The sequence below is a fragment of the Poecilia reticulata genome, linkage group LG2, assembly GCF_000633615.1.
Source record: "Poecilia reticulata strain Guanapo linkage group LG2, Guppy_female_1.0+MT, whole genome shotgun sequence".
NCBI lineage: Eukaryota > Metazoa > Chordata > Actinopteri > Cyprinodontiformes > Poeciliidae > Poecilia > Poecilia reticulata.
In genome coordinates, this window is record NC_024332.1 from 8,465,842 (window position 1) to 8,493,528 (window position 27,687).

The following is a 27,687-nucleotide window of genomic DNA, read 5'->3' on the forward strand; positions in this document are numbered from 1 at the left end:
CTGAGATAAAAATGAGAAATGAAGGGAAATAAACATTAGAATCATCAAACAATTGTTAGATATTTGAAGAAGCAAGTCTAGGCCTATTTAATTCATCCACAACTTTAAGCGCAAACAACCAAATCCCATCTGGTGAACCTTAAATCGTATTAAAGTCTTTTCCACACATTAAGCTTTCATCTTGTGCTGCAGAGCCATGTAAGCAGTTCTGCCTGTAAGCAACATTTATAACTCATCATAACAAAGCCACAGCCAAAACAATGTAATAATAAAGTTTGTTCCATTTTATTCTTTTGTTTATTATGGTAATTTACTTTGAAATTAATGCCATTAGTACCACCAATACATTTCAGGCCGTAATCTGCCTGACTGAGTTGTGTTATTAGTATTCAGAGAAGCTGGAAATCCTCATCAATGCATAAAGACAAACTTCAGCAACACAACAGACTAATAAAAGGAGAAGCAGAGGTTTGGCGGAGAGTCTCCAAGGCAACTGCAGGGATGGTAATTTTGCTCCAAGTGATTACAAGCATCCTTCCTGTGCCAAGTAGACCAGCGGCTCCAGTGAGCTGTTTTTAGGATTTGTTAAAGTCTTGGATTGGCCCTCTGGGGTTGATCCAGAGGATGAAGGAGTTAAATCTTGGGCCAAGATTCAAAGACAGACAGCCGTGCGTAGCTCTGGAACTGTAAGGAGGTGGAACGCAGAGCATCCTTTTAGCATTACAGGGTGTGAAAGGATCATCAGGGGGGTTCAGGTGTCAAAACAAGCATTAAGACAATAATACAATTCTGCAAACAAAGAGTTTCTGCAAACAGGGAGGATGTGAATTTATGAGAGAAGAAGGAAAACTATCTATTCGAAAAGATGTTACTATTCTACTATTAGCAGATGATTACGTGGTTTTTATGTTTTCCTGATTTAACCTCTTTACTTTACTAAAAAGGTTGGAGCCAAATGTAAAAAAGGAAATGATATATAATTTATAGCTCCTTTTCTGGTAATATTTAGTATCTTAATATATTTAATATACCATAAATTCCGGACTATAAGCCGCTACTTTTTTCTCCACACTTCAAACACTGCGGCTTTTACCAAGATGCAGCTAATTCATGGTTTGTTCTTTTTTTCATACTAGCAAAAACAACTTGCCTCCTAACAGTCGACCAATCAATTAATTAATAGGTAGCTCGCAGAGGACAAATGAAATTAATTGTACGATAAATTAGGAGCACTTTCACAATTCAATGACCGGTATTGCAAATCGCACTGTGCATACCTTGAGATATTTCTTAAAGTAAATGAAAAAAAAAAAAGTTAATGGATTTTTTATTACCCAACATCTTTCCTATTAACAGCACTATGAATAAAAAAATATATTTTGTGACAAAACATCTTGTACGTAGCACATAACTGTCTGAGTCTGTAGAGGGGTAGGGGGACACATGTCCATCCTAAAGCTAAATGTTATTGGTCAGTTTAATTTTGTTAATTTGGCAGCTTGGCACTCTTTCTGTAAGCTAAATGTCACTGTGCAGTGAAGCTTACAGAAGCCCGTTTCTGCCACTCTGGTAAAAAAAAAAATTATCTTATCTTGAAATAATAAGATACTATCCTGATTCCTCTGACCAGTTGATTTTTGCCGGTGCTATATGGTTCTCCGTGCGTCTCCGCACCACCCAGTGCATCTGTGTTTCGGTGAAGTTGTCACACTTTTTTCACATTTTTGCAAAATGCCCTCTCATCAGACACAAACACACTGTCACATTTGTAACTTTATTAAAGAATAAAAAAAAAACAATCAACAAAACGTGTTCAAATTAATGATCCAACAAAAATAATTAACTTAATTATTGTTTCAACAAGGTATTGTGCAATTCTGTGTGTGCCATTTATTTTCGTCTCTTATTTCGTGGAAATGTTGATGATGATGAGACTTTCTCCAAAATGACAAACTTTTTCAACCTGCGTAGCTCCGAAATAAGGAGCTGAGGTTCACAAATGACGCTGAAATAAAATCCAGTCCAACATCTGGTTTGAGGCAACACCTCTGGAAATATATCCCAACTTCAGAAGACGTGCTTTTAACTTATCAGTGCTCTTTGGTTCCTCCCATCAGTCTGAAATTTCTCACGTTGAGGTCATGAAACYAAATTTTAGATCTACCATAACTGATTGATGCCTGCTGGCCTCTGGTTTGCAACCAACTTCTTACTATGAGAAACCAGCAACTTCCTCCCAGTGTCAGAATCTCACTGAGGAAGAAACTGCATGAAGTTTTCTATTACTTTAATGTCTGCTGTAACTGATGTATATGCACATATAAAATAAGTCAATACRGTTTCATTTACAATTTTTATATCTTCGTGTCATGTAGATCTCAGACAGCTGGTCTGAGATCTGCCAGACCAAAGAGAAAAAAAGTTTGGCACCTCTGATCTAAACCATATGGGGCCATATTTAAGCATTGGCTTTGTATGGATTTTACTATACATCCCATGCATAATTGGCAGGAGACACAAATCTGATATGTTTATTGCACAGAAGAGATATGASACATTTTCTCACGATTTATTACATCAAATAAAAACTATCCAAATGATTTGTCTTCAGTAAACTAAACATGTGAAAACAGTTGCCTGCTATGAATTGAGATTGACAAATTAGAGGAATAACCAAAGCTAAAAGATTTATTTTGCTTCTTGGCAAATTTTTAGGGAATTTTCTTTTATCTGCGCAAAGGAAAAAAAAAAAAGAAAAAAGAGAGAGACAGAGACAAACTATTCTCCAAAGGGAAGCTGCTTGGTGTGATAAATAAAAGGAAAGCAACTGTAATAAGAAGAAAAGAGTGCAGCAGGAAGTAATTTCTCTTTCAATGGCGGCTGAGCCAGAACAGCAAGCTTACTATATAAAGAAGAGAGGRAAAAACACTGAGAGATTTGTGGTTCCATCCTGCCCCTAAAATATCAGGAAATGACAGGAATAGAAGCACCAAAGCAAAGAATTTGTTTACAGCGACAGTAAACGGCCGTTTTCTCGTTCTACTCTGCTCCATTTGCTGGAAAACCAAAAGTACGAGAGGAAAACTCACATTTGTCACAATTTAAATAATGTAAAAATACATAAAAACATTTCTCCATTGGAAATATGATAGATGTATAAGTAGTGATGCCTTGTGCAGTGTAAACATATTTCATAAAAAACKTACAAAAAGTTGAACTTCATCAAACTCGCATTGTTGTTAACCTTCATGGTTTTTACCAAACTACAGTTTGGATTTTGTGATATCATTGGTGTCCTAATGGACCCACTGACTTTCATGTAAGCAGTTTTATCTCTACGTTTGCAATTTATGCATACAAAAGTCTGTAATTTTGTCTATTTTCAAACAATACGTCTTACACTGACAAGGAACTTGAAGCTTTCGGTTAAATCAAGAGTACAGACGGCACATTGAAACTGTAATTCACTCCCCTTATAATTTAGCTCCAAATTTTCTCACACGTTTTAATTACTTGGAAAAACAGCTTATTTCTTCTGCTACCAATCCATCATTAGGCTCCAAATTCTTAATAGTGTGTTGAGCCATCATTAAAAATGTTCTAGGTTTTCTATTTCTTCATAAAGATCCAAAAAGCAGCACACCATCCCCACTATAAACAGTGTTGGTGCCGCACTGCTTCCCCCACCTGAGACGCCGGATGGTGGACCAGAATCGCCTCGAAGCCGTACGGAAGTCTTTCTCCATGGCCTCTTCAAACTCCTTCCATGCCCGAGTTTTTGCCTCAGCGACCACCCGAGCCGCATGCTGCTTCGCCCGCCGGTACCCATCATCTGCGTCTGGAGTCCCACAGGCCAAAAAGGCACGATAGGACTCTTTCTTCAGCTTGACAGCATCCCTCACCGAAGGTGTCCACCAACGGGTTTGTGGGTTGCCGCCGCGACAGGCACCAACAACCTTGCGGCCGCAGCTCTGATAAGCTGCCTCGGCAATGGAGGCACGGAACATGGTCCACTCAGACTCAATGTCCCCAATCTCCCTCGGAACGTGTTYGAAGTTCTGCCGGAGATGGGAGTTAAAGCTCCGTCTTACAGGGGACTCCGCCAGACGTTCCCAGCAGACCCTCACTACACGTTTGGRCCTGCCAGGTCTGATCGGATTCCTCCCCCACCACCGGACCCAACTCACCACCAGGTAGTGGTCAGTGGACAGCTCCGCACCTCTCTTCACCCGAGTGTCCAAAACATACGGCCGCAGATCAGATGAAACGACAAAATCGATCATCGAACTGCGGCCTAGGGTGTCCTGGTGCCAAGTGCACATATGGACACCCTTATGCTTGAACACGGTGTTCGTGATGGACAATCCGTGACGAGCACAGAAGTCCAACAACAGAACACCACTCGAGTTCARATCGGGGGGGCCGTTCCTCCCAACCACGCCCCTCCAGGTCTCACCGTCATTGCCCACGTGAGCGTTGAAGTCCMCCAGTAGAACAAGGGAGTCCCYAGGAGGGGCACTCTCCAGTACCCCCTCTAAGGACTCCAAGAAGGGTGGGTAATCTGAACTGCTGTTCGGCCCGTAAGCACAGACAACAGTCAAAACCTGTCCCCCCCACCTGTAGGCGGAGGGAGGCTACCCTCTCGTTCACCGAGGTGAACCCCAACGTACAGACGCCAAGATGGGGGGCAACAAGCCCACTCCTGCCCGGCGCCTCTCACCGTGGGCAACTCCCGAGTGGAAGTACGTCCAGCCCCTCTCAAGGAGACTGGTTCCAGAACCAGAGCCTTGCGTTGAGGTGAGGTTGACTATTTCTAGCCGGAACCTCTCAGCCTCGCACACTAGTTCCGGTTCCTTCCCCACCAGAGAGGTGACRTTCCACGTCCCAAGAGCCAGCTTCTGCAGCCGAGGATCAGGCCGCCAGGGTCCCCTCCCTCGGCTGCCGCCCGTAACACAATGCACCCGACACCTTTGGCCCCTCTGACAGGTGGTGAGCCCATTGGAAGGGGGACCCACATCTCCTCTTCGGGCTGAGCCCGACCGGGCTCCGTGGGTAAAAGCCCGGCCACCAGGCGCTCGCCATCGTGCCCCACCTCCAGGCCTGGCTCCAGAGTGGGGACCCGGTGACCCGCGTCCGGGCGAGGGAACGCCAGATCCAAAGTTCGTCTCCATCATAAGGGGTCTTTGGGCTGTGCTTTGTCTGGTTCCTCACCTAGGACCTGTCTGCCTTGGGTGACCCTACCAGGGGCATAAAGCCCCATACAGAATAGCTCCTAGGATGATTGGGACACTCTAACCCCTCCACCACGATAAGCAGCCCAAGGAGGAGCCCACACCCACACCCGTATCACTTGTATAATTTGCCTCTGTCCTCGTACATTTGCCTCAGTCATCGCACGCACAAGAGTTAAATGTTTCTATGAAAGTCCAGAATCATTTTGGGGCATTTMATTCTTTGTGTTTCTGTTGTCAAAGCTCCAGAAATGGAATCCGCCCCCTGACTCCCCGATTCCCACACCTTGTCGTCACAGAGTATCTAAGCAACGTCTCATCTTATCTCCAAACTCATTAATTGAAGCTTTTACAGGAAGCCGTGCTGATAATTTGATGCCCACAATCTTATCAGTGATCCTCAAGCTTTATCTCATCATCAAATTCTGTTCATCATCAGAGTGGCTCATCAGCTGTGATCAAGTTTAGAAAACGTTCCTTGTCGAACATCTTGGCATTTTCAGCCATTCTCRCGTCGTGTTGACCTATGTGCTCCTCTTCCTCCAAGAGATGATGGCTTGTAGAGAAGGCAGAAAGCAGAACGACGGATGAAGGAGGTCAGAGGCCGAGCTAATCCACAGATATAGGCTCTTCATGAGGAATGAGAAACAGGAAATGAATCTTAATCTCGGCGCTCCACTGACCAGAAAAACTGTGTTCATCTTTATTAAAAGGATCAAAAGGTGGGGCAGATGGGAAAAAGATGTTTAAGAAATTAGGTAATAGCTATTTTTTAAAATAAATTTAAAGAAAGAGAAGGGAACAAGCTGTAGCTGCTTTTACTTGACACTTTTAAACGAGGATCTAGACGTGACCTTGGTTTGTGAAAACCAAACCAGAAGGACTGGTTGAGGTCAATACACCTGTGATCCACAAATAGACGTAGTCACAGAAAAAACCCCCCAACAAAAACAACAGTTTTATTTGTTTTAGTGTACAAATCTTTGGTCAATGGCTTTGTTTTAAATTTCTTTGTMATTATAAWTGTTTTATATTGTAATATGTGAATAGATAAGCCAGTCATCCTTCACAACATTCACACTGTGGAAAATCCATGTTGAAAGTAGATTTTAGTCACAGAGGAGGCTACGTTGTAGTACGTTTCACTATGTGGTACTACATTCTATTATGTTGCACTATACTACATGGTACTACGTTGTAAATACATTGTACTTTATGGCATTATGTTAAATCTACGTTGTACTACGACACAAACATCCCCATGACAGCTGACCACGTTATTATGTCAACCTTGTATTTTACTTTTTGCAAACTACAAAACTAAAGTACTAATTACATTTCCAGTTGTTTTTTAAAAAGCTGGTATGATGTAGAAAAGTAGCTCCATAACGGATTTATGGTGATAACGTGACTCATGAGGCAGCTGTGGTCAGTTTTGCGGTTCAACCTGGGGGTCCGGTCGGAAAAATCAGACAGCAGCCCTCTGAGGTTTCCCAGCTTCCTCCTTTTTTAAGTTGGCCGTCACCCCCACTTCCTCACCCATAATTCACCCTGACAGCCTCCTTCTCCCCACAGACAGGGAGCCCAACATGCTCATCCCCAGGCCGACACACACCTCCATAAAACACACACAGGATGCTACATTAAATGCAAGAGGTGCGGGGAATCTGAAAATCTACAGCCGTTTTAGACGTTTTATTGATTCCAGAAATTTTGCTAACTGTATTAAACATCAACAATGTTTTACTGTATTAAGTAGCGCAAATAATGTTGGAACTTTTGACCTAAAAAGCCTGTTTTTAACCAAAGTGTGTTGAACTGGGATGTTCTTTATGCTGATGTTATTCAAGAGTGAACAGACGCTGTAAACTGAGAGAAATCAAACTAAATTTAGCCGATTCAGGATGAAAAACCACAATCCGCAATTAAATATGAAGACAAAATTGAATCTGTTTAACAACAATATCAGAATCTATTATTGACAGAGCATTTTCCTGTGAGAGCAACACAAAGTGCTTTAAAAAATAGAAACGGGAGGAAATAAAGAACAARCAGCAAACATGACATGCAAAAAAAAAGAAAAGGAAAAACTTGCCACTTGCCAAAAAAAAAAAAAAGCTGGACATGAGGACATTAAAGTATTTAGGCACAGGCAACACTAATTTGGAGGATTTTACAAAGTTTTTTCCAGGAAGAATTTGTATATAATTAAAAATGGAAGCGTCATAGCACTACATATAACTGTAGAACTGAAGGGATAAAATTAGGAACAAGAATTTAAATTACTACAAGTCACCTAAAAATACTATTAAACAATATGTCTTTCAGTGTGAAGCAGCTCAGAATACCAGACCATGGTTCTACTTTTTACTGTCTGTTCAAGACCTAAAACATTTGAGACTGACAGAAGACCTTGTATATCACACACAGGAACCCAAATACCATCTAATTAAGTAAAACCAGGAAGGATAGTGTGGAGCTAAATGTTGTGGAAACCTGAATCTTTTCCTTTCTTTAGGTGCGTGTGGAGGAACTTTGAATCCTACAGTCAGACATAACCTCGGGTCAGGAGCTGCAGTAATATCCTGTTTAGGGCAGCAAACCGTGGGAAATCTGGGTCTGAGTCCTGAACTTTCCACTCAGGAAATCATTTCACATACAAGTGTCCTTTAATATTCTACATCCAATCAGAAACCTCCACAGCTCCACCACCACACAATCTGCGAACTGAAAGCATGGAGAGTGAATTCAGATTAAAACCGAGCGTCGGCAGGTGCTGGCTGTTGAGCCCCGAAGGCAACAGCTGCATTTAAAAATGTGGAAACGGGCAGCAAAACGGCTCCCAATGAAAGTGGTTTCCATCCATCAATCAACATGTTGCCACCAGGCGGGGAGAAACGCAGCCTGTAGGTAGACATTTCATTCCTATGAACTTCTCTAGAGGTCAGGAATGTGAGCTCGAAGCTGTATTTTAGCTAATCCTGACAGGTTGGGCATGAAATGACCTCCAAACAGAATGAGGGCGCTAACAAGCAACTTCCATGCAAAGCATTTAAGTTCTAAAAAGACAGTTATGTTTATGTTTCTCTGACATTTTTCATATGAAGCATAATTGAGAGCTGAAGAATCAACAAAAACACATAAATTCAAAACATCTCCTCACCATGACACTTCCTCCACCTGTGCATCAGAGCTGATATGACCTTACGTTCACTAATAACATTTTATATCACATTACAGAAGTATTTTGTTGGCGATGGATGGTGAGGGAACATCCCCAGAAATGTAAAAGAAGTCTGTGCGGTTGAGTTTCCACATCAGCAGGCGATGTGAGAACTGCTTTCCTGCTCTGCCACCTTCCCACACGTTCACCACCTCCAGGATGTGTAACACTTTCGCCGAGCAGGCTTCAGTTGTAGCTGGAGTCTGAACAGCAGGAAAGAAACGCTCATAAAGGCCTTGCGTCGCACATTTAGCAACTTCCTACCACCTCCATGTCCAGATCTGAAAGCCCTGGCTGACTAACGGCGATTAGTCGTAGCCAACTCCCACGGCTGCAGACGTCAACAACCTGGGCTGACCGCGCTGGGTAAAGTGGGGGACAGGCCTCTGGTTCCACCCCTAAAAACGAGGGCAGAGGAAAGGCGCGCTGCCCCCCTCTGTCCTGCATGTCACCCTGAGTCGGTCTCCGGAGAGGAGACGGCTCGCCTGGGAGCTGCCCAGCAACCGTCAGGCGGACGGAAACAGAGACGGACAGAGAATGGGTGCGGCGGGGGAATGGGCCGTCATTTTGGTGAGCATGTGATGGACCCAGTAGACGACCAGTCACGGATGTGATCCAAACAGATAAAATGTCCTCCCAACAATATAAATTAGTGCTTCTAATGTGATGAAAAACAAGCTGATATCCATTTAGCAGTTCGATGTGGGCGATGTGCATCATGGTCCACCAGTTAAAATCCTCCCACCACATTTCAGCACTACTCCAATGTGCATCTTTGTCGTTACGCAACCCTACATGTTCTGATACCCAACCATCATCAACCGAATAATAATCACTGCCTCACATGACCCCTAGGGGCAAAATAACAGAGTCCTGAACGTTGGAAAGACTCAATCACCAGCCATAACACTTCCACCACCGTGCTTCACAGTTACTGTCTTTTTTTGTCATTTACCTTTTGGAAAGTTGTCCTAGCAGCGGATAGGCTATTGATGACAGGCTACTTGCACCGATGTCTGTTGCTGGTTATGTTAGCAACAGATATGCTAACTGCTGTAACTCATCAAGTCATTGTGTGACTGATTGCATTAGCAAACATTCTACAATCAGAATCAATGTTTGTGGCTTATGTTACATAATATTACTTTTAACCATTTCCCCTTAAGCTAGGCTACATGGGGGTGCTAAAAATATGCCAATTGGTTGTTAGCTGATTTAGCTGCTCACGGGTTATTTATTTTACTGACAGTGACAGGCATGCTAACTCCTATTACTTAATGCTACAGATTGTTTTAAAACAATGTTTGGCTATGTTTCTGTAATATCCAAGCTAAAACTGTTAGCTATAATTGTACCAACTGACATGCTAACTCCAGTAAACAACGGCTATGCTGTTTTTTTGTTGTTGTCTTAAATTCAAACAGGATCAAATATACCGAGATACACAGTTGACCGACAGCCCAAATCAACAAATAGGTTAGAAAAATCACCACCATAAACATGAGGCCCTTCATTAAAAGGGTTAAAAACAGCAGAACAAAGACATAAACAAGTCTTGCAACGGTACAAATCAAAACGGTACACAGATTTGGGAATATCCAGAGAAGAAGGTTGCTGTGATTTTTTTCCGTCAGCATATCACCACCTGCTCCACAGTGCACCCTGACCGAGCCAACGGAGAACTTTTGACAGCCAGCTCTGCCAACAAGAGCAGACAGTCTGACGTGTCCCGCGGTTCAAGAGAAACCAACAACAAGCTACTGGCTCCCGGCACATGGCACCACAAGCTAAGATGTCTCTAAAAGAAAGCAGCTAATGTTAGATATCTTGAGATATGCTAGTGGCTGAATAATCTGTGTTGTCTAGACAGAGAGCGTCTCAAAGACTAAAAAATAAAAAATTTAAATCCAGAACCAACCCTGGGCTTATCATAACATCAGCTCAATTGTTTTCAATAGCTGCAAATATCCTGAGAAATTTGAATTTCTGCAAACAAAAGAAAGAGGACAAAGAAGGAATATTGATTTGAAATTAAAGGTGGGAAGAAAAGAAAGCCCTGAGGGACAAAAAGTGTAGGGGGTGGGGGATTTACATGCATATTCTTTATGATTTGAACGCAGTTGCTTTTAGCAGCTTACCTGGTGAGGCGGGTCCAGTTTTTGGCGTGGGGAGCGAGGGGCTGAAGGGGCTGGCGGGTGGGCGGGCGGTGGTTTCTGCAGAGAGAGGAGAAGAAGAAATAAACGGATGAGAAGGAGGCAGAGGAGCGGGAGCCGGAGTCATCAGGGCAGCGGCGCTCTCACTGGGATGACTGATGTTTTCTATGCCGGCTACCGGAGCCGGCGAGAGCACACTGCTGCAGCTTACACACTTCTTCCACCAACACACACACACACAAAACCAGAGCAAGCCAATCACATCCCCTCCACCAGCATACACACCAACAGTTGGGGCTGAAGGCAGCATCACGCCGATGGGGGTTGGGGATGCTGGGTTCCAGCCATGTCTGAGCACCAGAAACATGTTCATGTTTTAGACATTAATTCATATTTGAAAGGGATATGAGGCTCACCCAGCCCCCGGGGGGAGACTGGGTCTAGAGATGAAAGACCTCCGTCTGCATCTGAATTTCCACAAAGAGCATTTTATTCTCATTTCTGCTGTTGAAGGCGCTCAGATTGTGAATGCGGGAAGCATCCAAACATGACAGCGAATGCGGCAGGAGTGCAACGCAAGGTGCAGGAAGGGGTGCAGGGCTTGCCCCGTGCTGAATAATCGCTCTGTCGATGGGGCTCATTTGCAGGCAGGGACGGGCGCTGCAGCAGAGCTGAGACAAAGGCAGAGAAGAGAGAGGCTGCAGAGAGAGGCTGCAGAGAGAGGCTGCAGAGAGAGGCTGCAGAGGCCGCAGCGGCACAAGCAAACCGTCCAACCCAGAAAGGACTGCAAGCCGCAGTCCTGCTAGTTCCTGCAACCACACACCAGATGAAGGGAGATTTATTTATAGAGCCCCGGCCATGCTGCAGCTATCCATCACCTGCACTGCTAAAGATGTCAGAGGAAATGAACGCAGAGGCATCAGAAGTTTGGAGGAAGAACGAGAGAAAACTGTGGAAAAAAAACTGAGAATTCAGCTCCACTGGTTTATACCTTCATTAACATAGAGCTGGTTTGTCACCACTTGAAACTAGTTTGGAAAATCTACAGAAAGACGAATGAAAAGTCATTGTTGAAATTTATCAACTTTTAATGTGAGGACTTTTAATTGTCAAAAAAAATGGTTGTTTTAACCAAACCAACAGTGGCCATTGTAACAAAAAACTATTTTTTCCTCATTGTTTCCGTCAAATGGATACTAAGATCTCTTAGTCACTTTGCACAATAAGACGGACAGGAGAAAATGCAATTCATGAAAGATGTGTTGATCTTCTATCATTAAGATTTGGCTACAAGAAAATAGCTACTAGCCTAAACAGGGTGAAAGCAATGATTAAAAAGTTTAAAACAACTAGAAGTTTAAACCTGAGTTTATTTTGCCAACAAGTAAGCAGTAGAGCTGCATGAATGTATCATTTTATTCAGACTCTGACTTTGGACGGTCAGAAAATTCCCCAAATAACAATAGAAGCTTCTTAGCTTCTCATAGCAGAAGCTCCATAGATGAGGTAATTTTTTAGCTTACTCATGCTGTTCTAAAATTAAAATTCATCAGAAACCTCCCACAATAGCTTTTACCCACACCACTGTAACAACCAACAACAAACACATCTAGAAAGTAAAATGCCAACTCCTGTAAAAATGGCAAATCTCAGTTGTTGACCTGCAGCCTGAACAAGGTTTGCCCCCCAAATCCACCCAACTGCTAAAGAGGGAAACTGTGTCGGTGGGAAATGTTGCCAATGGAAGAACAACCAGGGGGCCGTTGCTCAGGAGCTCTTGGAAATATTTTCTGTTGAAGACTGAAACAGACAGCATTTTGCTTTAGCTTTTTCTATTCAGTAGTTGGTAGCCTGAGCCACCAAATCAAACCTGTAAGGTCAAGAATGAAGTTAAGAGACTCTGCACTTCATCATCCATCACCAAGAGACCACTGAGGTTGACGTGACACTGAATCAGAAAGGAGGCAGTCCTCCAAAAGCACCTCAAAATTAGAGGGGGAGAAAGAAAATGGCCAACCTGCTCCTTCACATCCTCTATTAGCTTGTCAGAAACAGCCATTGGTGAGAGACTATAATCAAGCTGTCAGCATGGAGGTTAAAGAACGCACAAGTTTAAAACGGTGAGAGTCAGATGCCACCGTTTTAGAAAAATGAGACGAAATGTGAAGGTATTGAGAGAAACAGAAAATCTGGTTTCTGTCCCGACATCTTCTGGGCCGCTGCCCGTCTCTGCCGATTAGACATCAAGACCAGATGGAAAGTAAAACGTGGCAGCTAACATCTAATCTCCAACCAGCAGATGCTAACAGTGCTAATGCTAATCTGCCAGAACGTAACAGGACTGTCAACAAACAGAGTAGACCTGCAGGTCAAGGCCAGCTGCTGATGTGCTGGGGATGAGTTGGAGAGGAAAGTCTGGCCCTGGCTGGAACCCAACCCTCTGTGATCTGGATTAGCTGACTAGATCATCCCCTGACATCCACGTATGATGATCCTGTCATCCAGATTTGGGCCGGCTCATTTTCCTGCACATCAGAACATTTTCGGCGTCTGATCCCACAGCCTAAATTCTCCAAACAACCAATCAATAGAAATGTCCAGAAGTCTTACTGGAGAGTGCTGTAGAGGCTGAAATACAAGCGCCGCTCTGTGAAGGGCAACACATTACGCTTCATCTGCTCTACAGGAACACAGAAAGGTGCTGACTAATACTGCACCTCATTCTGTATTCAGGCAGGACGGAGGACTGCTGTGAAGACGAAACAAAGCCTGTCCAGCTGTCACCAAACCTCACCTGATGAACCATGACTCAGGCAGGCTGTCTGAAAATGCAGCTTTAGCTCCAGATGAGTTTCACTGAGCCGGACAGAAACCACAGAGACTAAAACGAATCCTTCAAGTCAAAGTAACAACCACATCTACACAACTCCCTGTCCTGTTCACAGAGGTCAGAGGTTAAATACCTGCTAATACCACAAACAATGGATGGATGGATGGATGAACCATTGGTTTTGTAGATGGATGGAAAAAAGGATAGATGGACAGATAAACCAATTGTATGGAAGAACCATTTTAATGGATGGATGGATGAATGAATGGATGAACCATTTTAATGGGTGGATGGATGGATATATGGACGGATAAACCATTGGTTGGATGGATGGATGATGGATGATGTATGGATGGAAAAACAAACATACTTGAGCTCTTTTTCCAGTTTTCTAAGCCAGAAAACATTTAAACTCATTAAATGTCCAAAACGAGTACCGTATTTTCTGCACTATAAGGCGCACCTTCAATGAATGGCCTATTTTAAAACTTTTTTCATATATAATGCGGTAGAATATCCGCTTCAGTTTGGGTTGCCGATTTGTTCCGTACTCTATTATTACACATCCACATTTGTAAAGAAGTGTTCCCCGAGTAYTTTATATAGTARKCTGYCCCAGTCATTGTTTCACTCACGGTGTTAGTGTTGCGATATTGTGCCCAACGGCTTTCTGGGTAACACAGACCAACCGACACGCTGCCACCTGCAGTCTCTGTCTCTCTTTCCCTCCGCCCCCCCTGGCTTTAAATGTATTATCAAACTTTATTAATAAACCAGCATTCTGACAACTATCCCAGCATGCACTGCGCACTTCTTCTTTCTACGGGGGAAAATGAAGTCAGCGGCTGCTTACCGTAGTTGCTAGACCTGTTGTGGCTCAATATTGGTTCATATATAAGGCGCACTGGATTATAAGGCGCACAGTCGGCTTTTGAGGAAATTGAAGGTTTTTAGGTGCCTTATAGTGTGAAAAACACAGTGGGTTACATGGTCTAACCACCAGGTCACAGCTATGTTTTATCAATCATCCACTTATAAAAGTTAATGATTGGGTATAATCATGACCAAAAACAATGTGCTCTGGTACAAAAGTATTTAATTTAATGAGCTTAGAAAGCTGGTTCAATTAAGTTCATTACATTTTAACCTGCTTTACGTCTTAATTAGATGTAATTGAGACAAACTTTAATGTTATGTTGTGTTCTCTAACAGCAGAGGTTGGCTTCTCTGCAGTGTGTTTGACTGCAAGGCTTAAAGTTGGCCCTGTACTAATGCTGTCACCCAGACTGGAAGCTTGTAATCTCCCGTACTGGCAGGCAGGATGGGGACTGGATCAATGCATTTAAACAGGACAGCAGCACAAAATCTATTGCTAGTCGTTTTGGTCAGAAATGGATGGAAAAAATACCTTCATCTGACTGCTTGCTTGTTTAAAGCAAGCTAGATTTAATTAATACTTGAGAGACTGAGTTAGCCAGATCTGCACTGCGTTGTTCAAAGCTTAGAAAATACCCAGATCACACAGGAGGCAAATATTCTCATCAGTTATGGTCTTTCATCAAAGTACAGGAAGGTCATGCGTTTTCACTCAAAATCTATTTAAACCATGGGCAAACTATTTATTATTAACTGACAAATAATATTTTCCCTCATATTTCTTGCTGTTTGTTGCTTAGCTTTATGAATGTTTGGGACAGAATTTTAGAAGATGACCCAAAACTGTTTGATTTTGCTGCAATTCATCACAAAACGTTTCAAAATCCAAAAATCCTCCTTTCAGTCACAGCTAGAGTAACTAAATATCTCCAACGGCTTTGGTGAAGTTAAATAGCTTTTCCAAGATAAATATTTTTCACTGAGACGTCTTAGAGAAAACTATCATGTTGCTAGATGGTAAAACTGAAAGAATGAGCTAAACAACAAAAACATGTTATTTATTTTGAACGACTTTTCACATGAAGGGTTTGCTTTGTGACCCACTTGCTAAGTACCAATCTTAAAATCAGTTTTATTTTATATGTTAACATTTATTAGTTGAAATATGATTTTTTGTTCAATCCTCCAACTTATTTAGAAGAGTTACTTGCAGAAGACACAGTGTCAGGGAAAGAAAGCTGACATATTGTGGGAGCTTTACTTTTAAAACTGAAAACCCTTAAAACTACTGTCATCAAAAACTAAGCTGACTTGTGGAGTACCTCAGGTGTGTGTCCTTGGTACCCTTTACTCTTCATTTAAACTCCACTTCTGAGTTCATCTGATTTAGAATAACAGAGAACCATTATCAATTTTATGCAAATGATAACACTATGAAATACTCATAGAAATATTGTTTTATTCACTTTATCAATCATACAAAGGTTCTTATCAAACTAAGCAAAAGTCTCAAAGACATTTAACGTTCTTTCTTCACACTACAAGTTTGAAGTGTTTTATAAACTGAATACAGGCTTGTTTGGCTAAAAACTGATAATACACAGGCATAGTTAATGTTTATAGAAAGATATTAACAGCTACTGCTAATAAAACCTCACCATTACTCTCACGCTAAATTGTGCATCATTAATTACTCAGTAGACTTGTGGAGTACCTCCGGTATCTGTCCTTGGCACCCTTTAATTTTCAACTTACATCTTCTGTGCAGGCTCGATTACGAACAATGGTGTACAAAACCAAATAATTAAACAGAGTTTATATGTTTGATTCAAAAACTATTATTCATCCTCAAAAATCTTGCCATAATTTATGTACACATTGCTCACAAAAAGGCTGTATAAATATAATTTTTTTTTATTATGACAGAATTAGTATTAATAAAGAGTTTTGCACATTATTTACTTTGACTGTAAAATTACAGACAAGCTTAACTCTCTTGGTCTTAATATTTACGGAAAAGAAACAGTTGATTTCATTATGTTGTCGCAATTATCTCTGAAAGGCACAATGACAGCCGTGCTATTCATTATTGTTCAAGGGGGACGTCTGCAACAGTTTGTGAAAAGCTCCCAAGAGCGTAAAAAAAAAAAAAAAAGACTAAGTGGTTTATGAAAGTGCTGCTTTTTTAGTTTGCAATTACTGCTGAGAGCAAATAACAGGCGGTCCATTAGTCAAAAGTGAGCATCACACAATGCGAAAGACCAGCTGGCAAAAATCTAAATCGTGACAAATTGCCTGAAATGTCTAAATGGACAAAATAGTCAATGGTATGGATTGGAAGTCATTTTTCCTCACGTCCTTCTGGGTGTTCATATCATTTCATCAGTCAAACATATGCATGTCTGATCCTCCAACACTTCCAGGCTGAAGACGGCCTGCTGCGTGTTACTTCTGGACCGTCGTTCCTCTCCGATAAAAGCAGAACACAGGAAATTCCTCATATGTGAAATATGCCTGAGAGGCCTGTTTAAAATAGTTTTGAAGAAAAAATGGCAGAAATAGGAAGGAAGTGAAGAGGCTCAGCGCTGTGCAGTATGACGGAGGGACGCAGTGACTCCAAGGAAACGTGTCTGTATGATGAACTTCAATGGGATTGCGCACGTGGGAGGGCGTGTGCCAGGCTTAGATTTACAGAGTGTTGTATATATATTAGCAGTCTGCCAGGCGGTGTGTCTGACTTTACGCTAACCACAGGGTGTAGCCTGGTGCTTTGAAGTCATCCCTACAACCAGCTCTGAACTGAAACAGGCTGCCGTACGAGATATGGAAAAATTACAAGTAAACCTAAAAAAATGTGATGGATATTATTATCCAGAGATTTCTTTAGACACAAGACTCTTATGCTACCTGTCGTTTATTTCTCTAAGATTTGAACTCCTTATAATAAAAATCTAGAAATCTGAAAGTTTGTTTACCCCCTTTGAAAGCTCAGAAGTGACAATTATGAGTTAATAAAGGTACAGTAATTTGAAGAAGTGAACACATTTGAACACGACGTTCACTGTTAATTTTACCTGCACTCAAATATTACAAAGTCAAAAAATCATTTATAACTGGAGAAAATGACTTTCTGAAAAATGGAATCTGTGTTGATATCAAATAGTTTTCCTAACAGAATGACAAAATGTTCTTAAAAAAAGGTTGAGAGTCTGAACTTCCATTAACTATAGACTTTAAAGAAACTCTATTACAAATATGTAATATTATACAATGGAAGTATTGTCAAATATTGCTTTTTTTTGTAAATCAGTGGTTTCCAAACTATTTGCTATGGTTAAAAATCACCAAATTAAAAGTAATCCTGGGACACTTTTTTGTAAAGTTTTTGTTTTTTAAAGTTTCTTACATAAAATGCCAGAGAAAATTCCAGACTGGTCAAAGTTTGGAGTGGAGTCCCAAATCTCTCGTTAGAGGAAGCTACCCATAACTGTAAAGCTCTTTTGAGAGTAAACTTGATATGCTAAACCATTATAGCAGTTTACAGTACCTATAAATCTAGTCTAATTTTTGGGGTAAATGCAGTAAAAAAAGAAAAAAAAAACATATTAAAAGGTGAGGCTACCTGTGAGAAAAGGTAATTTGCACCAACGACATCCCTGATTCTAAATCCCTTCCTATTATTGGCTAATCTGAACTATGCTTCCACGTGCCATCTGTTTTCAATTAGCACCTTCACAGGAAGCACTAAGATCCGGGCAGCAGTGGTCAGATCCTAAATCCGCTACAGAGAACCAGCCTAACATCAAGATTAATTCAATCAAACTGAACTGAATATTAGCTGGAAAGGTTTTTTTCCTGAATCAAACGACGCAGTGCCACGTGTCTAAAGTTTGGAGGAGAAACTCGTGTCGCAGAAGGAAGAGCAGGAGTTTCTGGAATCCATCACAGACAGCAGAGGCCAGCTGCAGCGAGGATGGAAATCAACACGCCGCCCAATGCTCGCTTGACGAAATACGTCAGGAAAAGCCCACAGCCTGGCATGGCAGGTCAACGGCACGACATGCCAACACGCAGTGGAGCGTTGACACCGGTAAACAATAAACACTCTCCTCTCTGGGACGCAGCCAGCAGTCATTCAGGCGCTGCATGGCGAAGCCTCCAGAACCATCAAGTCAGCACTTTTCCTCCCAATCCTTCCACAGTGAGTCATGGCAGGACGATTGGGAGCACAAGTTGATGTTTGGCTCAGTTTGATGGGGGGAGAATAGTAAGCACCACCCTCACGATGAATGTCTTGTGTTTTGTCGGCCATGTTTTATGGAGAGCGGATCCTCAGCTGCTACCAAACAAGAGCTCTGTGTGTTTTCGCCCATTTATCTCTGAGAGGATCGTTTATGTAACCCAAGGACACYGTTAGCCAAACATCCGGAGCTCTTTGTTAATTCCCCAATGGCATAAAAACCACTTTGTGCTCTAATTGGTCATCATATGTGCAATTATTAGTGAATATTTTTGCATTTTTGTTCCATACGGTGTAATCACATTGATTATGCCGGGTTCAGGTGGCAACACAATGTTTTCATTTCATTTCTGTTGGCAGGGAAACCATCAACCATTTATGTTTTATGAAACGGCAATTATTGACATTTTCCTATTGTTTTGAGACCAATTATTCAATTTTTGGCTTCATGGGAAATGTCTGAAAGATTAAGCACTAACTCAGACTACAATAAGCAAACTAGTTAAAGTGATATCTGATATTGACAAACAGCTCAGTTATACCGTTTCCACGAGGAACCAAGAAGATATGTTCTATTTCACATAGCTTTGGTCTAAAAGGTCTTTGCTAATGGGTTTATTCCTCATGCGCAGCACAACACTGAAAAACTTTAATCCTTCTACTGTATGGGTGTGGACCCCGGCCTCTATAAATAATAGTCAGACCATACAATCAGTTCCCTTTTTTTCTTTACCATCAAAAAGTAAAAATGTCTACTGGTAACACCATCTGCCTGTATCCATCATGTGGGGATACAACATGTGTTGAGTTGCATCATACCAACCTGACCCTAACGCCTCATCCCTCCTGCCGTTCCTGTTATTCCCAATAAGTATGCTTATTGGGAAGAATAATGGGAGTTTTCTGTTGTTCTATTCTTTAAGTAATGTTAAAAGACTGACAAACTGAGGTTGACTGATTAAAAAAGCCATATTGGTTGCCTAGGTATTGAGTCAGAAATAAATGCTGATGTTTACAACTGTATTTTGGTTTTTAAAGAAAGGGTTATCTCTGCAATTTAAAACAATAATTGTATTTTTTTTATGAATACAAAAATATCCTTTTGCAAAATGCACACCACGCTGTCCGGCATATCATTTTAAAGGTTTTAAACCAAACGAAAGCTTTATCTTAAAACTTCAAACTGAACCATGTCTCGTTTCCAATCATTTCGCATTCATGTAAGTTATTTTTGTGCAGCATCATGATAACAGGTGGGATATAGAAATATAAGTTACCCAGTTATAAAATCAATAGATATTTTTATAGCTTAAACTATAACTCGTTTCATCTAATGTGTTACTGCTGCTGGTGTGTTTGTATGGCTGACAGCCATGTTTTTATTGAACTCAAAGCTACAGGTTAGACTTGTTTACCTCTGACTATGTTCAATATTTGCAGCTTCTTTAGCATTTCAGTCTATTTAACCAGTGTTTTAATGACATTTTAAATTAAATCACCCATTTCCTCAAGCCTGCAAATAATCTGCTTATGCTTTTTAAAAACACTTCTATGCTTCAGATAATCTAATTTCAATATCAGACAATAATACCATGAGAAAATTTAAAAGGCAGTTTTGGCTATCGATTTGCTAGCAGTAGCATCGTGCCTTCAGCTACAGTTAGCGCAGGGTGCTAGCTGTTAGCTTCTTGAGGCAGAACTGACTGCCAGTTTTTAATGATTTTATTACATAAACAGTTTGCATTTGATGGGACAGCATCAAAACGAGTTGCTGTCAGACCGAGGGTCAAAAAGGAGCCACAAGAACCAGCAATTCAGACCAAAAGTCACAGTTCAGCTTTATATAGACCACTGCTGAATAATTAGACTGTGGAAATGAAGGATTTAAAAGCATCATGTCTGCTTTAAACTGGACTGAATTCTTTTTCTTTTTTTTACAGGATGTTCATTCCCAAGAAATCTACAATGTGGCTAAATTAAAATGATACAAAGAAAACCGGGTCAAAGTTCCGCCACAGCGATGTCTGTCTTGATGGCTGTTTATCCCACAAAGTGTGGCAGAAGCAGTTTTTAAGGTTTAAGAGTCAATTACTTTAATACATAAAATAATCATCTGAAAACATGCTCAGGCATCGAAATTAGTGTGACGAAAAGGTTTTCTACAAATGAACTGAGGGACATGACATATTGAGATAAAAGACAGCACTGCAATCCTTTAACAATGATCTGCAGGCTAAGTGATCATGCAGGGAAACAACCAATCAATCGTGGCAAACAGAAGGCCTCTTAAACGGCAAACACAGGAGGTCATAGTTTGACCAGATTTCCTGTGTGGACAGGAAGCTTCTCAGTGAGGCTTTTCACCGTGGAGTACTCTGAGTGCCGGCTATTACTGTAAGTGATACAGCAATATTGTGGTCAGCGTGAGCAGCTAGATGGAGGAAGGAGGGGGATGGACACATCCTGAATCCCTCAGAGGATGGACATGTTATAATCTCCTCACATCTATCGACAGAACAGGACGAGTTGAGGATGGACGGCCACGTTGTTAACAGCGACCAATAGGGGGGGCTGATGTGGACTTAGAGTTTTGTGCGATATTTTGTGGTAATATTGTGATCACGATAAAAATTGTGATTTAAAAAATATATATTACTTATTTTTAGGTGATAATAGTTCTGCAGGACAGTAACTGCATGGCAGAACATTTATAGCGCCACAAACACAAATTGCTCTTGACAAACACTCGTGTGAAATAACCAACGGCATATTAGGGCCATTATAGATAGAAAAGAAAAAAATGAGGAGTACATTTCCATAAAACAAACCTGCAATTTTGAGAATTTTTTTTAAAAGTAAATTTCAGGGCTCCCAAGTAAAATATTTGCAAGAAATTTTTTTTTTGAAATTTTGAGATTAATCTCTTAAATTTTCTAGAAAAAAGTTATTTTGGAATGTCAATAATCAAAATTTTTCAACTTTTGAATCTGATACATTTCCAAGTTTTCTTTTGGAAATTCTGAGATTAATCTCAACATTTCAGGGGTTTTTTTGGCACAAATTTACTCTTGCTTTTCTACTAGCAAGCGCTTTAATACGCCGTCTTACAAATATGTTACTTCAAGACATCACTTACTTAAAAACATGAATTTTATATCACTAAGCTGCACTAAACTCCAATATTTATTGATGCTCTCATTGAGCAAAAAGTCCAGGTTGGACTGCAACGACTTCCTGTGCTTGAGCGACTGGAGGGTGAGGTCACTCACCAGTAACTTAGTTTGACGTTTCCATGCTTGGAGCCAGCTGCAGCTCAGGACATGTCTGTCTGATTACGGCTGTGGCCTGCTGTAAACTCAGATCTGCCTTTACGTCCCGCTGCAGAACATGAAACGAAAAAGATTTGGAAGGATTATCCTCTGGAACCCGAATGCTTTGGGTCTGAGGCTCAATCTGAGCAGAAACTTATCAGTGTCCACCTCACTTAGCCGCTTCCTTTGAGAATATGGAAATTTAATGGATATGTGTGTGTAGGGGAAAAAAAAAAAAAAAAAAAAAAGATTCCAAAATGCTGCCAATAGTTCACTGAGTGCAGAGCAGGCTGCAGGTGTACACTGCAACAGCAGCACTTTGTTTCCATGACAATAAGCTACATCACCACAGATACGGTTCAATTTGTTAATAAAGTTAGACAAAAAGAGGCCCAAGGACGGCGATGACGAAGTGTGGCGTAGGAAACGGGGATTCGGAAATGTAATTAGTCGACAACAAAGCTGGAGTGGACAGTGTCTGTTTTCATTTCATATTGTTTGCCATCTAATGAAAAAAGTAACAAGTGTGACAGTTTGTCATTTATTTTAACAAACCAAGAATTGCCTTAAAAAGAAGAAAAAAATAATAAAGGAGTACTGCGAAGGGGCGAAAAATTACTAAATGGAAACTTTCTCTGGAAATTCTTAAAGTTTTGAGAAATTTATCACATAGATTTTAATATGTTAAATATTTTAATAAAATTTTTCCTGACCAAATTGTGTTTTTGCCACGCTCGTAAACTGGAGACACAAACGACGTCCACAAACACCAGTAATGGACGACAAACTCCTTCGTTTCACAGCCCTGAAAYTACCCAAGCTACTTACGCAGTGGCGCAATTACACATTATACAGGTGGATGCGAAAACATAGATCGCCCCCCCAGGAAAGGAACATCAGGGTGAAGGAGCAACGCTCACTCGCCCATCCCCCGCCCCGGCCGGCCAGCCCATTTACCTCTTTGTGTGCGCGAGGTGAAGGAGCGTAAGGCGCGCTGAAGTGTATGGAAAAACATCATCGGCGCGCCGCCCCCCTCCAGACGGGGTTTTGGCGCCCCCTCTGGTGCTGCGCCCCTATGCGTTGCATACCCTGCATACCCACTTTTTGCGCCACTGTACTTACGTTTTCGTGAATAAAGCCAACGTTTACGTCACCAGAAGTAACTGGAACTTTGACATTTTCCTTCATTTCCCCAGAAACTTTCAGATTACAGTTTTTGAATTCTAACCCACGCCACGATACTACCACACCCGCTGGATACCTTTYAAGTCAAGAATGCCGGGGTTTTCTCTCTCAAGGTTCTATTTTTGATCTCATCTGTCTGCACTCTTTCAAGTGTTTTCATGTGACCGTTATCAATCTGCAGACAGGCAGCTATGTTTTCTTTAGAGATAAGCATCTTTACCTCACAAGGTTTCGTAGAAGGAAGGACAAAATGTGACTCCARCAACCTTCACATCTAAAAATAAGTTGATATTTTCCTGGGCGACTGCAGGAGCGGCATAATCTCACACTGAAAATGTTTRAAAAATTCACTTAAATTCACTTTAGAGGAAAAACACAATGCTTTTTTCGTTTACTGCTATGAATTCATATAGAAGATTCATTTAAACAAGAAGCTTTTCTTGTTTAAATGAGATGATGCTCCTGAACTCCGGCAGTGATTAGCATCTTTAGAAAAACTTTGGTTTTTCAAACATTTTTTATCGTTCCAAATGTTTCTCAAAAGCTGATTTTTAAAAAAAATGTGATGTTAGTCTTGTCACATGTCTTTGGTGAATAAAGTTGAGCCTGAAATCGTGCTGGCATCAGACCCGGTCCCATCAGCCTGTCCTTCATTATTCATGGGCAGAAAAGCGCTGACCCAGTCTGAGCCAGGTGGTTCCTGCGCTGCGGCGTCCCCGTCGACGCACACGTCAGCGTTCCCTCCGTTGCTCCAGRCCGACACYGTCTGACYGACTGCGTCTGTCTGTCTGTCTCTTTGGCTGCACACAGCCAGGCCAGACGCCAAAGCAGAAACATGCAGACAGAATGATGCAGAGCAGGCTCGACCAGACCCGGCGTGCTGCGTTTTCATGACTCTGATGTGGCAGCAGATTAAAGCGACTCTCGGATAGCTCCAGCTCTGGTTTGTGTGTGTGTTGACGGGGATGCCGCCMAGCGCGGGAAATAGCAGAGCTGGAGAACCCTGAGCTACCGCCGGTAAAAATCCTCCTGGTTGGAGAACCACAGGGCTGAAACCAGTTAGCGGTGGGAATCAGAGAGGACCGACTTCCCTGTTTATATCAGCTCTGTRCTGACGRWRYGGAGGGAGACGTTGTCATCAAAGCAGAGAAACCTTACATCAGTCATAGTTATTTACACTTTCTCTTTATTTATGTCTAAACTGGTTTTACTGAACAATCAGAAAAAACCCATCTGGCTATGAATAAATAAACATTTTTTCATGCGGTCTCTGTCTATTTTAATCATRAATGTTCTTCACCCCTAATCTTCAGATCGTTCCATCTGTGGGCTTAATTAATTTACATAAACACTTCATAGGAGTTGAACATTATTTTAAATCCTTGTGTATCGTTTCATCTTTGGATGCACGATATCRGCATTAACGTCCCATAAATAAAGCCGACTTGTTTAACTGAAGCAGAGAAGCAATGTTGGCGGTAGGAAGAGAAAATATTGGTAAAAATCAGTTATCAGGAGTAACAGCAATATTAATATTGCATCAGCCGTTGGCTCAGTTTTTATATCAGAACATATTTTTTTCTAATTAACTTTTGTCTAATCCCTCATCCACACACAAAAAAATTATTTGCATCTGTTAAGGTGTTTTGTCGTTCAAGCTGTGCGTTCACACAGATTTGGCGTTTCTGAATTCGGATCCCAGAGTGGAAACATTCCAAATCGCCGGTTTCATGTTCCCGTGCGTCTTGTTTGAAAAGATGACTTGGCACCATTTGGTGTTCTTCTGTGGCAGTGTTTATACCGACATGCCTACTGTAGCGCTTTCTTTGGATGCATATTTTTTCTCAATTGTTTACAAAAATGTACYGTGTTCGTCTGCATGTAGTTGAGAGCCTAAAACAGCCGCCTAGTAAAACATAACCTCGTCTAAGGTCACCAAATCCAGATTTCCATCCTTCTGCTTGTGCGGACGATGCAAATAAGCAGATTTAAAACAAAATGGATCCTTGTTTTTGAAGAATCACCTTGTGAACACAAAAACAGCTCCAAATCCTGTTGAGACTCTTAAACTTTTGGTTTCTTTTAATCAGCACCTGGATAGAAAACTATATAGATTACTGAAGACACTGCAGTTCCCTAAATTAATAAAATAAAAAAAGTATCAATACAAGCTTCAGAACATTGGAAAGTGTCATTAGGTTCACTGCTGGCTAAAATTAGCTAATAAAAAYCACARAGTTCCTGTAGTAGTCTCCTTTGACTGATGAAAACCWCAGTTTGGCTTCATTCAGCTGGTTATAGCCAAACACCAAAACGGGTTCCAGCAGTTGTTGCCAGAAATTGCTCYGTTATGTCATCCAAACCYACACAGACACTCACTGAGGTGCAGCCAGGCAGAAAACAAGCCTGAGAAGAGTTCCCACTCCTACTTGAGTGGGAGCCAGACTCCAAGTCAGAAGTTTTGTGTAAATCACATCTGCTTCATTTGATCAGTCGGCGGTTTGGAGCAACCCTCGACAAACCGCCCTGGCAATGATTTAGTCCTCTGGTGGAGGGTCCTTTGACTGGTGATGGAGGGGTCAAGCAGAAGAACAGACCTGCTACTGAGGGCTTTCTGGGCTGGATGGAAGAGGAACGCTCTGTGGATCCTTTCATTAATGATCCATGTTCAGAGGGAAGTGCCGCAACATAAACCGTCCTGTGAGCTAAAGAAGCAGATGGCGTCAGATTAGCATCTGAATGGGGCCCCACAGATCCACAGGTGGCCCTCGGCTCCTCACCGCTTTCCTGCGGTGGATATAGGTGAGCTCAAGGTTCAAACCAATAACTGGAAACCAGAGGAAGCTGAGAATTGAACCTCACTCCGGTGATTCCACCCCTGCTTCAGTCYGGATGTTACCTTAGAGCCAGAACAGCAGGTAAACAAGTCTGAGATGTCAATCAGGTCTAGAGCTGCTGCAGACAGGACAGACTCTGAGATAACATCAGGGCGAACTCCATCTCGGCTTTGAACTTCACGTCAGACATGTTTGGACTYGCAACGCAGTGCGGGTGTCGGCAGCGAGGTAAATCTGCTGCGTTCAATCCCCCATGCCTTGAGCTCAGCCAACCGTGAAGAGATCTCGATGGTTTTCCTGCCTGACACGGGAAAATGACCAACTGTAATCGAATTAAAACGCATTCATGCACATGCAAAACTAGCAAAACATCGAGTCATGTGGAAACTTCCAGGAAGGGTAGGGGCATGGCAGAAACACAAAAACTCTCAAGTGTTGAGTGTTTACCGCTACTCTACTAAATGCGCTCTTAAATGCGTAAAAACTGTTTTTAAAAATTAAAGTTTACTTTTTTTTGCCATGCATTCATGAAAACCCAGTTAATGAATTTGAATTTTAAATCTTGAAATCTTTGACTAATCAAACTCATTTTGGAGTTAAATGACACTTTCTACACCCGTGACATCTGCTAGTGCTCTAAAATAAAAACCAGAAGCTGCTTTTCTTACCCAGATTTATGCTGGCTGGTTCAAYGAGGGGATCTGAGGTGGAAAATTCACTATATTTCTCACTTCTGCTTGGCATTAATCATAATCTTGATGCCAGAAACCAAACATCTGAGATTGTTCACGGAAGGATTTTGAGCGTAGAAGCACCAATCAGAGGAATTTGATGTTGCAAGAGGTCAAAGGTTTAGTTTTACTCTGTGTATTTCCAKGTCAAACTGTAAAGAAAAGAACGCTTGTCTCTAGCAACACAGAGATCCACACAGTGGTACTGGAAGGGGTCATTCCTTTCAGGGGCTGGTTTCCATGGCAGACGTTCCCATGGTGAGGGGGGCCCCTCGATGGCCCCAATAAAGCCGTGGGCACCGTCACTGCTTCCAAACAACTCATTACGGCCCGTCCATCCGGGCTGGAGGAGGCTTGTTAAATCAGAGCAGAGGAGGACAAGACCAACAGTCTCCTCTTTTAATTAGTCCGTCACATACGACACAAGATGAGCGCCTGAAAACAAAAGGTGTCCAACAAGAAAACAAAAATGGGGAAAAAAAATCGAGAGATCAGCCATTTTTACAGGCATTTGTCAACAGAGATGTTAGTCCTGCTGATCATCAGTTACAGCTGATCAAAAAGAAAACAACCCGACTGATGGGTTTTACTTGATTGAGATCAGTATGGATGAAGACTAAGACAGAATGCAAAAAGATGTGAACAGACTTTATACTCTACCCCACTGCCTAAAGCCAGAGCTGTTTATGTGACTCTATAGACTCCAGATATACGCATAAGTGGCACCTTCAAGATAACAGTTGTGTGCTTTATTATTATTTTATTAATCAAAGTGGTTTTTATCTGTATGCTCGTGGAAATTCACATAAAATCAACAAATCATGTCATTTTTTTGTGAGCCAATTGAAAATTTTCCAGAAAAATAGACAAAAAACATTGATGTCAAGTGATGCCAACTCCCACCTGCAGGTGGCAGTATATTTTACATCTACACTTCTGCCTCTGCTACTTGATGTCACGTTCTAGTCTGTTGTTGATTATATGTGAGTAATAAAAAACCAATTGTATCATTGTACAAGTGCAAACACTGTAAAATTCCTTGCAAATATTTAATTGGTAATTTAGTGCAA

At 41.5% G+C, this 27,687-nt stretch overlaps 1 long non-coding RNA gene across 1 annotated transcript; it reads right to left on the minus strand.

Annotated features, from left to right (window-relative positions):
• Positions 1–10,590: 10,590 nt before the first annotated feature.
• LOC108167208 (uncharacterized) lies at positions 10,591–26,851 on the minus strand. Its single transcript, XR_001777568.1, has 3 exons — positions 26,555–26,851; positions 21,823–21,931; positions 10,591–10,667 (listed from the first exon to the last, which is right to left on the minus strand). It is a non-coding gene; the product is annotated as an uncharacterized LOC108167208 (long non-coding RNA).
• Positions 26,852–27,687: the final 836 nt, after the last annotated feature.